This window comes from Cyanistes caeruleus, chromosome 6, assembly GCF_971803275.1.
Source record: "Cyanistes caeruleus chromosome 6, bCyaCae1.hap1.1, whole genome shotgun sequence".
Classification (NCBI taxonomy): Eukaryota; Metazoa; Chordata; class Aves; order Passeriformes; family Paridae; genus Cyanistes; species Cyanistes caeruleus.
Genome location: NC_141706.1, coordinates 30,750,072 through 30,765,383, shown reverse-complemented (window position 1 = coordinate 30,765,383; position 15,312 = coordinate 30,750,072). Strand labels below are relative to the sequence as shown.

The 15,312-nt window shown below is 51.8% G+C and overlaps 1 long non-coding RNA gene across 2 annotated transcripts; it reads left to right on the top strand.

Annotated features, from left to right (window-relative positions):
- Positions 1-7,542: 7,542 nt before the first annotated feature.
- LOC147652563 (uncharacterized) lies at positions 7,543-11,965 on the top strand. 2 transcript variants are annotated; one of them, XR_015288317.1, is made up of 2 exons: positions 7,543-7,631; positions 11,808-11,965. It is a non-coding gene; the product is annotated as an uncharacterized LOC147652563 (long non-coding RNA). The 2 variants fall into 2 exon arrangements; XR_015288318.1 differs by lacking the exon at positions 7,543-7,631 and adding an exon at positions 9,310-9,397.
- Positions 11,966-15,312: the final 3,347 nt, after the last annotated feature.

The window sequence follows — 15,312 nt, the reverse complement described above, 5'->3', positions numbered from 1 at the left end:
CTGGGTGCCCCTTAGTCCTGTCCCTCTTTTCTGCCTGTTATTTACCTCCACTGCTTCAGGGTCTCATTCCCTTTCCCAAAGGGTTAAGGGCAGCCAGCTGTTGCCATCAGCAGTGTTGGCACACGTCTGTGTGGCACTAGGTAGGAGAAGAGGCTCTGTCCCCAGGCAGAGGGGACACAGCGGTCGGGATGGCTGGCACAGCATCGCTTTCTGGGGAGAAATCCTGACCATCCTTGTTTTTTGTCCAGGACAGTTTAATTGAGTTTCCTCAGGGAGAAGCATTTCCATCTAATTCAGCTCTTAATTAACCCCGTGCACCCCAAAGAAGCTCCGCAACCACTAGTAAATTAAATATGAAAAGCATTATTTATCTAGGAATAGCAGCCTAATGGCTGCAGGTCTGATGTTTATAGTCGCTAATGATGATGGATATGGGAGAGAGAAGTTGGGAAGGAAATGGAGGGAAGAGTTTCTTTGCTCATAAAAGGTACAGACACAGATATGTAAGGGATATGTTCCTGGGGCAGAAATGGACTCTTTCCCTCCCTTGATTAAAAATGAGTGTGAAGGAAGCACCAGGAGATTGGATGAGCATATTCCCACTGTAACAGCCTGCATCTTATACTGTGTTGTGGCAAGGTGAGCCACGGGGCTGGTGTTGCTGGAAAAAGAGGAATATCAAATCTTCTCGCAATGGTGCATAGTTTTGTGGCTGATAGGAGCCAAAGAAAAATGCTAGGACCATTTTGACCTTTCCAAAGGAGGGCATGAGAGATGAAGATGCCATTGGCTGATGCATTCACCTGTCGCCCCTACAAGCCCTTTCTGAGCCTGGCCTTTCCCCCAGCAGGGTGACCGCAGGCTTTGCTCACTTAACACTGGCTCTGTTTGTTGGCGTCAAAAAAGAAAAAAAAAAATGTCCACAGGCACAGCTGCCTCTTTGGAGGCTCACAGGGAGAGGAAAACCAGGAGAGTGGCAGGCTGGGGCTGATCCCAGTGTGAGGGTTGGCTGGGGAGAAGCCGGCACGGCCGGGGGCCCAGAGCTGCGTGTGAGCCGGCTGGAGCTCCAGCAGCCCTGTGAGCCTTCAGCCTGGCATTTCCTTAAGGCTTTCCACTTCCTATTCTGTCTCCACTCAAAGGTTTTGTCCCTTTCAGCTGGCGGGAGAGCCGAAGCCAGCTGCCTGCCTTTTCACAGGGGAGGTTTCTTCCCGGCACAGATGGAAGATATTCCTGGTGAGGCATTCCCCAGGGCTCAGCATGGCTGGCCGTGACAGGTACGCAGCTGTCACGTACGGACAGGGGTGGGATAGCACTGATGGGGGGGTGAAGGCCACATTTGGGGCAGTTCCCCTGCTATGGGATGCTCTGTGCTGAGATTTAAGACTGTCAAAAGTTTGCAGGCACAGGGTGCCAAGGAGGAGAATTCTTGCTCCTGGGAGTTTTCCTTGTGCCACCCTCCTGCTGTGTCTTTATTGTCCCATTCAGCAGCGCATTATTAACTCTCGAAAGCCAGGCCTGCTGAGGTAGGAGCTGCTTCTGCGTGGATGCAGACCTGGGGCAGGGTAAGGAGCAAAGAGAGAGGCTGGCACAGCAGACATGGGGCAAGTTGGGCCCCCAAGTCAGTCAGAGCCCCAAGCACAAGGCACAGATGCACAAAATGTCACCAGTAATAGTGATGTTCTGCCTTACATGTTTATCTAATACAGCATTGAATCTCACCGAGTTTCTGGCCTCAGACAGCTATTTCCTGTGTCAAAACCACCGTTATTTAATCTCACATCGGGTGAAGTGGTGTTCTTCTGCCTCATCCCTGCTTTTGTTCCACTGACCAGCCTTTCTGCTAGGCAACAGTGAAAACTCTGCTTTCACATCTCCTCCCTGCCCCTTGTTAATTTGTAAGGCTTGCTAGTGCCTCCCCTCCCTGGCAGCTGGTGTCCCCATCCCTCGGTCTCCCCCTCGTCTTGCTGTCCCCAGTGCAACCCTGCAGCCTGGTGCCCATCCCTGTGCTGCTCTCTGCACATCGCCCAACCTGTCCTGGCTGCATCGGGGCTCCACCGGCTGCTTCTGCTCTGTCAGCAGCAACTGTGGACCGAGGTGCTCCTGGGGTGTTCCCAGCTTCTTCTGGAGGATGGCACAGAAACCTCTGGGTTTACAAAAAGCCTGCAAGTTTTATGCTGCAAAGTGCATTTCTTTGCATCAATACAATTTGTCACCGTAGTACCCATCCACACAGTACCTTCGGGACTCTCTGACGCTCCTTGCTGCATCCTGTGCTCATGAATCACCTGAAAAATTTTGTACTTTTTCCTACCTCCCACCTCTGCTCCTCCACCCAGGACGTTAATAACACCCTTGCATAGCAGGAAGCCTAGCACATGTCCCGACTTCACCATTGTTAATCTTTTGCCATTATAAACCCAAACTATTTATCCTCTCTGCTTTGGGACTCCTTGCCAGGCTCCCAAGCAAGACAAAGATGGTGCCTTTTGCCCTCTGGCTAATTAGCTTTTGTAGCAGCAGTCTGGACAATCTTTTGTCGGAGGAGCTCTAAATAAATAGCCACTTCGTTGTTCTGCATCCGCCACTGGGCTGATACGTTCAAGGAAACCTGGGAGATTAGTGAGACATGGTTTTCCTCTGAGACACACACACTGGGCTGTATTATGAGATGTTCTGGTTTTAATTATCATTCCAATCAATTTGGTGAACACAGATGTGCAATTTACTGATCTGTAATTCCCCAAATTACCCCTGGAGGCTTCATTTTTATTGTCAGTGTAACATTTGCTACCAACTATCTGCTGTTTGGTTTTTTGGGGGAAGGCTTTCTTCTTGTTGTTTTTTTGTTTTTACACCTTCAGCCATCTGCTCTCCAGAAATCCATTTTGCCTCATTTTTTGCTTTCTTGTTACCTGCTGTAATTCCTTGTTGCCAGGCAAGGTTTTGATTTCCCCATTTGGGAGTACCCCCGTGTGCTGCAGCCGAGCTGCAGGTACGTGGAGCCCGTTCTGGGCTGTGACAGCCATCCACTCTGCAGCCAAACCCTTTCTGCTATAACCCCTTCTGGGTTTCCCCGCTGTAGCAGGCAGACACTGATCCCACTGCAGCTCCAGGTATACAGCTTAATTAATTAGTGCTTGTAGAGTGCAGTCAGGAGGTTCTGGGGAAGATGAACATGTCATAAGTGCCCTCTTCACGGAGGGATGTAATCGCTCCTCTCGGGGAGCTGCTGGTGTGAGGCAGAGGCAGCTCACAGGGCTGGCACAGGCAGACCTTCTGTCAGGAGGGGGGCTGCATCTCCTCGAGGAGACACAATTTCCTCTCAGGAAATGGGTGAACAAAGCAAAGAAACACAGCAGGATGGAGGTGTCTGAGTCTGGCCAGGAGCTCCTCCACCTGGGGTGCATTCCCTGTGGGGCCAGGTGCCAGTCTGGCAGACCCCGTTCCTGGAGCTGTCCATGCCCCAGCAGCCCTGGAAAACCCTCTCCCTATCTGAGCCTTGCATTTGTGTCCCCAGAGGATCCCGGACCCAAGGGTTCTCCCTGTAAACACCCTTATCTGTGGCTGAGTGTCACATGCTCAGCGCTGGCCTCCTCCAGGAGGTGCTGAATTTCACACTCTTGGGATGCTCTGTGTCCCACGGGCTGCTGCAGCCCTCCTCTGCTTATACCCTGTGGGTGCTTAATTATTAATAACAAATTCCTCCAGCCCTGCTCTGATGTAGGGACCCACAGACAAGCTTGTAGCCCCTCGAGTCTCCCAGACTGGACCTAGGCAAGAGACAGGGGGGAGATTTAAATCCAACCCTTGTGATGATGGGGGAGCGGGGCTGCCAGCGCTGCAGGGGGCAGGGGGCTGCCCAGGGGGGAGATTTAAGAAGCACAGCGACCTGGCAGTGGCAGTGCAGGCTAGGTTGGAGTTAATCTCCATTTAATTCTTTTCCAGATAATCCGGTCTGTGATCCCATGCTCCCTGACCCCTTAATCCTATTGCCATAGCACCTGTTTAATGGGGAAGCTGGTGAGGGCTTCTGTGAAATGGCTTGGGGCATCCCTCCGGGCCCCAGCTCTTTGTCTGCCCCACTTGCCTCCTCCATTCCTGCCGGCATGGATCTGGCAATGACATGCCCCCTTTCCCCTTTCTCCTCTCAACTCTTTCCTCCCCGCTGACTGAGAGAGACCCTCAGCCCAGAAGCAAAGAGCAGGCAAAGAAGGGGGATCCAGCTCCCAGGCACGATTCCTGGGCAGCTGTGAGGTGATCTGTCTGGCAACACGAGCTAGACAGCAGTTCTGCAAGCTCTGCTCAGCTTTGGAGGGGGGTGATTGTGATGGATGCAGCTGGGGGGGAGCAGAGCAGTCATCCCTCGTGTCCCGGCTTTCAGGAAGGAGGCTGGCACACGGCAAAGCGGACACTCAGCAGTGGTGAGGACAGCACCAGGAGGAAATTTGGGTTATAAATTTCAGAGCTGGAGCTGATGGAAAAGCAAGTGGGTTTTGAGTACAAAATCTCCCCCACTGTTCTCCTCCTTGCTTGTCCGGGGGCCAGAGCAGAGCTCAGCCGCCAGGGCTGGGTCCTGGTCAGCTGGAAACGCACCCACCTTGCTGTTCCTGTGCTGACACACGCCTGCATTTCTGTTTCCAGAGGAGTGGGGAGGGCAGCACTGATCCTGCTGTGCAGATACACACACACCCACCCCTCTGAGGGCTTATTGAGCAGCCTCCCTGTGTGCCCAGTGCAGCGTTCCTTGGGGATGGGATCTCTCTTTGTGAGGGATCCACGCTGGCTCGGCTGGGGGGTCATTGCTGGTGCCTTGCCAGGGCTTGCTGGGTTGCTGCCAGGCCACAGAGGACTCTGACCCTTCTCTGTGGCTGTAATGCCACTCATTCATGAACAAGTTGTTCCTGGGAGTCACCCAGTCAAGCAGGGTGGTCCTCTGGGGACAGGAGCCGTGCTCAACTGACAGACTGCACTCCCTTGTTGGCTTCCCACCATCCTTCTCTGAAAGGCTGGTGGGGTTTGGATGCTGCCATGCCCCGCAAGTTCCCAGCAGGAGCCTTTACCCTCCACTGAATTTGGGAGTGAGAGCACAGATGTTCAGCTCCTTGGAGCCAGACAACAGGGAAACAACCTGTTCCTGTTCCTCTTCACGCTTCCCTGGACTGACACTAAGGGCAGATTCAATCACTTGTGAGCCCGGATGGGAAACAGAAAGGTGAAGTGTCCTGAATTGCCTGGGAAAGTTCATGTCTTTTCTGCCTTGCTCATCACCCACATCCCTCCTCAGCGGGAGTAAGGCCACAGTAGACATGGGATCAAAGGGTAGTGGGTTCAATGCAGCCTCTGAGTGCTCTTTTCTGTCAGCCCTTCCTGCAGCATCTCTCCTTGGCTCTCCAGCAGTGTCCACAGAGCTGGATCCCTGTGGAGGTGGTGGATGGCTCTGCTAAAACCATCTTTTGAACCTGAAGTTTTGCAGGGAGACGCTTCACCTCTTGCTCCTTTACTCTTGCATGCATATTCAGCCAGAAAAAGTGCTGTTCCCCTAAGGTGAAGTGGTAGGATATTAATTTTCTGAAGTTCTCGATAAGCTATTGAAGATTAATTTTAGGGAAAGCCAGGGGATATGATGGATTGGAGCCCAAGCTTCCTTAAATATGCAATATTAAAAATTGATCGTTGTCTCTCCTTGTCATACACCCTGCCCTGGTGTCTGGGGCAATCCCACAGCCTGACAAAATGCCAGGAAAATACTCAATAAGCCCCACGCCCAGCTGAGTGCAGATTTTAATAACTTGTGTTGTCATTATTATTTTTTAAATCACTTTTATGAGTTTTTGTTTTGTTTAATGCCTGGCTCTGTTGTGCAGATTGGCAGCTGGGGGCTTGGAAATCCTCATCTACATGCCAGGCTGTGAGACACCAGCACCCAGCACAAGCTGCTTCCCCGTCCTCCCCACCAACCCCAGCCACGGGGTGATGCTCCAGGTGACCGAGGAGCCACGGTGAAGGCAGTCCATGGCGGGATCAGGGGCCTTGGGCAGGGAGACTGGCAGGTGCAGAGGGCTGGTTCAGCCTGCAGACTTCCAGAGGTGGTGGATGCAGCATCATTCACACTTGTGAGGTTTCTTGGCTGCAGGAGGCAGCACTTGGTGCACGGAGTGGAAGTCGCATCTCAGTCTTACCTTCCTCAAGCTGGAGCTCGTGGGCAGTTAATCCCTTTGCACCAGCATGGCATTGTAAACATTCGCTCTGATATTTCTCACTTGCAGAGAAACAACAAAATTTTGCCAAAATATCGGAGTTCATCAAAGCAGTGAAGAACTCTTACACGTATTTTGAAGCTGGCTGCAAAGTGGGGATCCCTCTGCAGCATAGAGCCCAGGATGACTCCATCAGGGCACTCAGCAGCAAGAAGAAATCCCAGTGTGATTCCCATTCATTCCTGCCTGGCTGAGGGAAGTCCAGGCAAAATCCACCTTATCCACTCTAATCAGAAAGCTGCTGACATTATTTTCCTCCCTGCAGTTAATGATTGCAGGAGGAGGGATTTGCTGGCATTTGCACTTCACAGAGAGCTGCAAGAAGAGAAAGCAGGTCCCACAGAGGTTTCTGGGAGAACAAGAGGCATAGTGTAATCTGGCATCAGGCTTTTCTAGCCAAGGTCCATTTTGTACTCATAAGCAGCATAACAATACTGAGATACTGCAGTGCCTGATGCAACATAACCATCTTCAGGGCCAGTGTGGCCACTGGCTACTCCTTTGCTGTCCATCAGGGGGGACTGAATTTCAGCTGGGCTGCAGAGGCATGTGTGTGGGACCCTGGGGGGTGGCACTGTGTCACACGTCCCCTGAGACTAGGTCAGCTTAAGGAGCCACAGTTGAATACAGAAGAGTAGCATGCTTGAGCAAAGAGCTATTATTTGCCAAAGGTCTGGTCTTCCCTGATTTGCACTTGGGCTGTAGCAGCACTTGTCCTAATGATTCATCCGTGCTCTTCACTGCAGCAGGCTGGTGGTGAGGAGTGATGTGTTTCCATAGCTCCCAGCCTGCGGACCGTGCTGGGAGTGCTGTGACCCTCGTTAGCAGCCCCTGCAAAGGGACAGGTTCAAAACACTTCCCTGGCCAGTCTGAAATGGGCTCCAGCTGGCCTCCATGGGTGTGGTCACTGGTGGCCACCTTCTTCTCACCCATGTCCAGAGGTCCAGGAGTGGGGAGGCCCAGCAGAAAGGGTAAGAGCACACCATCAGCAAGCCCCAGCTTGAATGGAGAAGCAAAAACAGATCCTGGGCAGTGACGTGCTGCGGGACAGTGGTGGTGGTGCCAAGCATGGGTGTTAGATGAGCATTGGTGACTTGGGATGGTACCAGCTGAGGGCTCACTGGGACACTTTGGGTGACAGTTCAGGACACAGCATTTTTGTGGCTACGTTTAATGACGCAATAGAGCGAGACTCTCTGCAGCGTGACCCCCTCGATACCCAGCAGCTCAGGCAGGGCTGCTGCCACTGTGCTCTTGTGCAGATAAACCCACCCTGCAGAAATACCAGCTCCATGCACACATCAGCAGCCATGGTGCAGCACTGTGTTCCACCATTGGCAAGGCCAGGCAAGGGAGGAAAGACAGCAGGAAGGGGTAAGGAGCAGGGTGTTTCTTTTCTCCACCAAATGCAGCTTTATTTCTACGTTAAAAATTTATAGAGCCCTTCATTTAATATTTATAAAGTGAGTGTCTTGGTGATAAATTACTAAGGAACACAACAGGGCAGCCTTACTGCTTGTCTTGGAGTGCTGGATGGGGACTGGGAGCTCCCCCTTCATCCAGTCTGCCCATGCCCTTCATCCAGCATCACTAGGTGATACCTTGGTTTGTGGGACTGATAGAGATACAGGACTGGGAAGGAGGACCCTCACTTTTCCTAGCCAAACTTCAGGCTGCCTCCAGCTGAGCTGCTTTCTCCCCTCAGTTTGAAGAGTGAGACTGCTTCAAGCCATGAAGTGCTGTGAGGGACCCTGGAATGGGATCAGAAGGGGTTTCCAGGCAACCTGCAGCATGTGCTGGGGACAAGGAAGACAGGGGTTCAGGTGAGACCAGAGAGCAACCATGAAGAGCTCTGTCTAGAGGAAGACTGGGTTTCCATGAACTAGGACAATATTTCAAGGTGACCTGAGCATCCTTTGAAAACTGGGCTGGATCAATGCTATTGATCCTCCTAATCATTTCCTCTCCTACAAAACATGGAGCAAAATTCCTGACCTCACAGACAGCCCATCAGCCTCCTGCTACAGTGTTCCAGGGACTAGCCAGGAGCCCAAGGACCCGCCCATCCTTGTGGATGTGGACCTCTGTGACACCTCCAGTTCCTTCATGGTGTGCCAGAGCTGGCACTCCCAGGGGAAGGGACACAGGGCAGTGTGGAGTGTCAGAGCCTGGCACTGGGGAAAGCACATCCCTTCCACACTGCTTCCTCCACCCCTGAGATGGGTGTTCTGGCACAGGGCAGTGGTGCTGGCAGGAGAAAGGGGTGGCTATGAAATGTTACCCAAGCTCTGTTCCAGACCTTCCACATAGCAGTCACACATCCCTGAGTTTTCCTGCTGCTGCAGGTGTCATACTTGCAGCCAGCAAAACAGTGAAAGCATCAGTGCAGGCAAAATATCATAAACTACCTGCATTTCAGCTACAGAGTCACCAGCTGCTCTGGACCGGGTTAAATGACACTTCCCTGGAGCATTTCAGGAACATTTTCTCTCTCGCTCAAGCTCCCTAACTAGGCCCAAGGAGGCAGCAAGGGAGCAGGCGAGGTGGCCGAAAGCAATTTCAGCCCTTCTAAAGAAATAACTGGCATGTAACAGTGACAGGAAATTGTGCAATTAGTGCAACAGGGCAATGTCAACAAGCTCTTAACGCCAGTTGTTATGGCAACACCAGGAAAAGCGATGTCGGTGCTGGAAAAATCCAGAGACTGAGAAATAACAACAGCAGCCGTGGCTGCTGGGAGGACTCTGGCTTTCCCTGCAGGGCTCCAGTGCAGGCAGCATCCCCAGAGCAGCATCCCCAGAGCAACATCCCCAGAGCAACATCCCCAGAGCAACATCCCCAGAGCATCCCAGGGTTGTGACCATCACCCCGAGGGCAGCCCCAGCCCTGTGCCAGAGAGCAAATGGGCAGAGGTACAGGACCAGATCCAGCATGAAGAAGCCAGAGCTATCAACAGGGACCAGGGAAGACTTTCCCACATGCAGCCCCATGAAGCCCTTTGCTGTGGCACTGCCCCACAGGAGGGACAGCCTGGAGCAGCCTGGGCAGCCCACGCCATCCCTAGATACAGGAGCAGAACGTGAAACAGCGGCGAGCTGGCATCCCCAGCTTGGCTCATCATGCCAGTAAAGAGGCAATGAGTGAGTTGCATAAGAGAGAATACTGAGTGGGTTTTTGCTAGCAGAATTACGGTGCTTTGGGTCTGGCAGCACATTCTCTAATCCTGGTCAAACGTGTGGCTAGGCATGTCGACATGGTGCTCTGTGGGCAGCTGGTTCTTTTGCATCCATGTCAGGCACAGCCAGGCCTTTCTAGCCCCCTGTGTGCCCCCACTTTAACCCAGCACCTCACCCTCTATGCCCACAGTGGGGCTGGCACAGGGGAGAGAAGGGAGGCAGACGGCTGCCCTGGGATTAGCTCAGCCCCTCCGTTCCTGTCTGAGCCACACTACAGCTGCGACCTGCAGCAGCCCACACACCCTGAGCCACTGGCTTGGCTTTCCAGCTCGAGCCCAGACTTGCCTGGTGATGGCTGAGCAGAGGCTGTCCTCGCCCGGTGTCACCAGCCCAGCTCTGCACCCCTGGCTCACCTGTGGTGGGAAGTTCAGCCGCCCGGAGGGGCTGTGATTTGTGGGGTGCAGATGGAGCGGGTCTGTGGCAACCTGAGAGAGAGACACTGATGCTGGAGCTCAGAGCAGCTGTGCCACTCACAAGTAGAAAGGCGGGAAATTTCTCAACAAGCACAAAATGTGCCTCTTTTACCCTGTCCCAAAAATGTCAAAATGGAAAGGATTTTATTTCAGCTCACTGGGGCGTAGAGCAGCTCCCTCCCTCCCTCTCTCCCTGTGCTCCTGCCAGCCAGGGCAAGTCCCTACAGCAGGATTCCCCCAGGAGGGATTCAGACTTCTCTGTGGTTGTGCCCTCTGGTTTACCCCAGCATAAGCCAATGTATACTCCTCTCTCAGCATCAGTAGAGCTCTCTTGGTACGAAATTTGGTGCCCACAGAGCAAAGCAAAAGGTTCGAGTTACTCCCTGCTCCCTTTTTGTGTAACATTAGATCTTTTCTGGACAAAAAAAGCCTTTGCAGGAGGAGCAGGAGAGACTGTAAGATGTTTTCAGAGAGAGCCAGGACTCCCAGAGTCACAGAGAGCATCATCCTTTGCAGCTCAGCTCTGTTGTTGAGGTCCCCTCCAAGGCTTGAAAAGCCAGAAGGGCAACAGCAGATGGATGCTGGTCCATGAGAAGCTGCTGCAACAAGCACACCCATGAAAGTTGAAAGTATATGGCCTCAAAGGGAGTAACATTCTGAGCCCTTTGGAGAAACCTGAGCAATGGAAGGATCAAAGTACTAGAGAGATTCATGTTTTACAGCAGCTTTTGAGGGAATCTTAAGAAAACGTAATGGAATCTCTTAGAAAACAGCAATGCAAGCCTTGCAGCCGGTACAATGAAGATGAGCAAAGAATTCCATGTGTTGTTTGTGAAATGTTATTGCCCTTGAAGCAGTAACTGACTTAGTCATTCAAGTAATTTAAGATGTTGGTGACTGAGTTTTTGAGTACAAGGGGGTGTTTTTCTACCAGCACTGAGCTCTGTGTTGTGCTTCCATCTGGCCAGACAGTAACACCTTTCTACATTCCACAAAGCATCTTTCCGTGGGACTGCTCTTATCGATTTTGCTGGAGCTGTTTGCACAGCAAACTCTGTAATGTGTCTGTAAGGAGGCACAACTGAGTCCTCAGTGAGGTGGAAGCTTCTGGAAAGCTAATGAGCTCCTAATGAGTGTGGCTGATTACCTGATGATCTTGCCTGTGAAGGCAGTAACAGCAGGTGTACGAGGTAGATCACTATAGCATAGCTTTGAAAAACCTCTAGCACTTCCAAAGACCTCTAGATCCTTCCCAAAGATGACAGAACCATCAGGTCTCTGTGCTTCTGGGCCTGGCAGGATGTGATGTGGTCCATCAGTCCACTCTGCAGGTTAGGTCCAGGTGAAGGAGCATGACAGCAGAGTGCAGGAGGGTGGGGAAGGACTTGTGCTGCCTCTGCACTCCTCTGCAGCTGCTACATCAGTTTCAGAAAGAGAAAACTACTCCAGAGAGGTAACAGGGAGCTTTGATGAGCCTATTTCCCATCCCAGCCCACCTGCTAGGAAACATCTGGAGAGCTTCAGCATGACATTCCCTCTGGTGCAACTGGTTGGATCCTTGCTGGGGGTCACAGTGAGCATCCTGCATTGCCTGTGGCTGTTTTGGTCCCTCACTGGTTTCCTGCCTGGGATCACACACAAGGCAGGAGTGGTCCCGTGTCTCACACTGACCCTCAGCTCCATTTCATCCTTCTCTTCTTCCTCCTCATCATCTGTTTGTTCCCTGATCCCAAGTTATCTTCTGGTGTTATTTAGAACTGAAGGAGGGAGACTTTCTCCCCCTCCCAGCAGGCATGGTCACTCTCCAGCCCATGCTGAGCATCAGTGGACAGGAGATACTTTGTCGACTCCAGGAGAGCAGCTCCAGCCTGTTAATACATTTCCTCCATCCTTGATCCTAGTGAGGCCATGAGGAGAGCAAGTCTCTGATGCCACGAACAGCCCTGAGACACCTGTGGGAAATCAGCTTCCTCCTGAAGACACCCTGGATGTCCTGTTCACTTACAACTCTTGACTCTGCATGAATGCACCTAGTAAAGAAACTGGCAGTTTTGGAGTGTAGCTTGTTTGACTTCCTGATAAGTCTGCCTTGGGGTGACTTCATCCTTTTTGGGAGAGAATAAAGTGAGTGGGCTGGAGAATATGTGTGGGCAGGAGGATAGCACATTGGCAAGACAGGGGCAGGAGTTCCCCAGCAATCCCAAGCTCACTTGGCACACTTGGGCTCACAGCAGGGATGGCAACATGAAAAATCTTTACCAGGATGGTCAATTCTCTCCTCTTCCCGTGCTCCTTCTCTCCAAGACAAAACCTTGCACCAGGCAGCACTGTTGGTGTGCCGCCAGGACGCATGGCTGCTGAAGGTGAGTGTGGCAAAGGCTCTGCTCAAACACCTCTTGGGGCTGTAGTCTAAGGCCAGAAGTAAAGGGAGCCTGAAACGTTGGAAAGGGCTTGCTTCTCTGGCAGGAAAATCCCAGTGAGGACTTTTGAATATGAACGGTTATGGTTTGGACAGAGGAAGAATGTGCACAGAGCACCAGAAATGGGACATAGGACAGGACCTGTTGCCCTGGGGGTTTTCTGCAGGTTATTTTTTGCACTTTTGTGTAAGGTTTTCCAGAGGCTGCAGCAAATCTGCAGATGGGAGGAATGATGTCCCTGAATTGCGGTCTTCTCAAAGGCTGGGAAACACAATATGAAAATACGTGGTGAAAACAGTGTACGTAGTAGGACTTCTCTTAATGAATGGTGCAAAGAGGGGAAAAAAAATAATCTGATTTACCTATCACCATGTATTTCAGCACCCCAATTTTTGTGCTTCTGAGGCATGCAACACAAAGGGCTTCTCCTTCCTCCAGTCAAGGTTTCTTATGTCCTGGCTTTTCCTCTTGCTCCCTGCTCAGTTTTCCAAGCCCTTTGATCATCTGAGGCTGACCTCACCTCCTCCCTCCTCTCTCTAAACCATTCCTTGGATGATACTTGCAGGAACAAGAGAGAAGTCATAACTTTTCCAGCCCTGTTACTGAGTGTGTAAGCTTAGCTCCCAGAGCTTCCCCTCCCAGTCTTCTTGCTCCTTGGCCATCCAAGGATATATGCTGGTTCTGTGCTGCCTCCTTTGATATCTGCAGAGGAAGCCTTTGCCAGCAGTGGATCTGTCTGATTTTTCTCACTTCACCGTGGCAGCTTTGGAGCTGCTAAGATCCCTGGAGACTCAGCAAGTCTTCAAACAGCCAAAGGAGCTGAGATCCGGTCTCCTGAGACATCTGAGCACAGCATAGCATCCGCTTTTTGATACAATGCTATCAAGACATTTCTCTGTATTTCTTTTTTTTTGCAAATCAAGAGAATGGAGCTGGTTTCTCTCCTGCTGTTGTTGGGGGCAGTAGGAGAAGGAGGTGTTTTTTATTTCAGCTCCTGAGTCAGAGAATAAAGGAGGAGGAGAAGGTGGGGGAGAGGAGGCAGGAAAGGAATATCTGAGAGGATGATAAGGGAGAACATCTGCTCATGGCAGGGCTGATCCTCTCTGATCCACAGGAGGAGGCATTGCCTGGTGCTGGAAAGCAAAGCCCAGGTGGATGGAGGTGAGCAGTAATCAAGGGGAAGTGGACATGTGGGGGGCTGCAGGGGGGCTAGGACACACCAGGGAGTCCAGCAGCACTTGGCAGGACAGGACTGGCTTTGCTGAGCTTCCAACCAGATGCCTTGACCCTTTGGCCAGTGAGCTGGTGTGACACAAGCTGACCTCCTCCTTTCACCCGTGCAGGGGAGGTATCAGTTTTGCCTCCTCCCAGTTCTGTGAGGCACCTTGTTGTAGCTCTAATGCTATTCAAAGCCACCCACAGGGCTTCCTGACCTGTCCTGTGCTCTGCCCTGCTGCCCAAGCCCACCCTTCAAGGGCTCATGGCTCCCTTGTCTCAGGAGCCACCTCTGCCAGTGCTTCCTGGACCCCAGTCCCTGCTTCTGCCCTGGAATGCTCCCCGTGGAGACTGTCACAGGGACCAAACTGCTCAGATACAGTGATGCTCCAGGTTATCTGGATGAACACCCATACTATCCCTGGGTAGCACCTGCCAAGCAGCTGGCCTGGAGCAGGATCTTGAGTTACAAGGCAAATCTATTATTCCTAATTCCCATCAAGCTTCTTCCTTGTGTTTAGCTTGCAACCATTAGTATAAAAAAATAGCTTTGCCATACAGTACCCCTCCTGCTTGGCTTAGCTCCAAACTGCTGCCCCACTGGACATCCCAGAACCTTCTGCAGGAGTCTGCTGTGTCCCAGTTCTGCCTTGCCATGCTGTAACTTCTGCCTCAACAAAACCACTTTGAAACCAGAGCCTTGCTGAAGCCCTCCAGGCACACTCTGTGTCCATGCAGGTACTCTCTGTTCATTTTCCTATCATGTCCCTTGGCACCAGCAGGACACAGGATCTTCAGCCAAGCTTCTGCTGTCTTGATGGGTCATCTCAGCAGGGACCTTGCTTTCCCTTGGAGCTGGCTGCAGGTATGGTGCCACTGATAATAGGCCCTTAAAAGTCTCTCTGTACATGCAAGGAATGCATCAGCTGTTAATACCCGTAATTCCCATACTGCCCATACTTATTCCCTGCTTCCATATGCATATTCTCTGACAAGCTTCCTTTCTTCTGCCCGAAGCAGGTTCATTTTTAATTCATCTGTGATTTCCTCTAGCTGCTCAGGGCACACAGACTCTCCAGCTGCATCCCTGCATGAGAGGGAAGGGAAAAATGAAGGATGCTGGCAGAGTATGGCACTCCCCCCCCCCACCTCTCTGCACTTGATCCCAGCATCTTGAGAGTGCATCTCTCCCTCATTCTCCCCACAGAGGGTCTAAGAGGCTTTTTAAGCCCCCCTCACATAGGCATGCAATCAACTCTCCCCTAATCTGCGGTGCTATTTATTAACAGACCCAGCAAGGGCTGGGCGAAACTTGTGAGTCATTAATTCAGCTGGAATGATGAGCTAATGAGAGGAACCTTGCTAGCTTCCCTCCCTACTCCTGGTTGTTCAGTGCATATTAATCTTCCTGAGTACATGTGCCAGCAGCATCCCCAGCAGCTGAGCACACTGCTGCATGTTTGCTTTATGGGCCGTTGTTCCCCGTGCCCAAGACCTCTGCTTGACTTGCTATAGTTCTTCCCAGTGAATTTGTTCCAAACCAGATGATTTAGTGGCAAGCAGAGACCTCGAGATAGCAAGGAGAGGCTGTGCACATTAATGAGGAAGCCCCTGTTAGTACTCATGTGCTGTCACCTGGGCGGGGCCACAGCTAAAGTCCCCAGTTCCCTTTTGGCTGGTGGGACTGAGCACGGTGCATCCTTCTGCACATGTGAGGAGCTCTGGGCTATGAATTTTTCCATATGGGCTGGATGATGGCACTTCAGCTGCT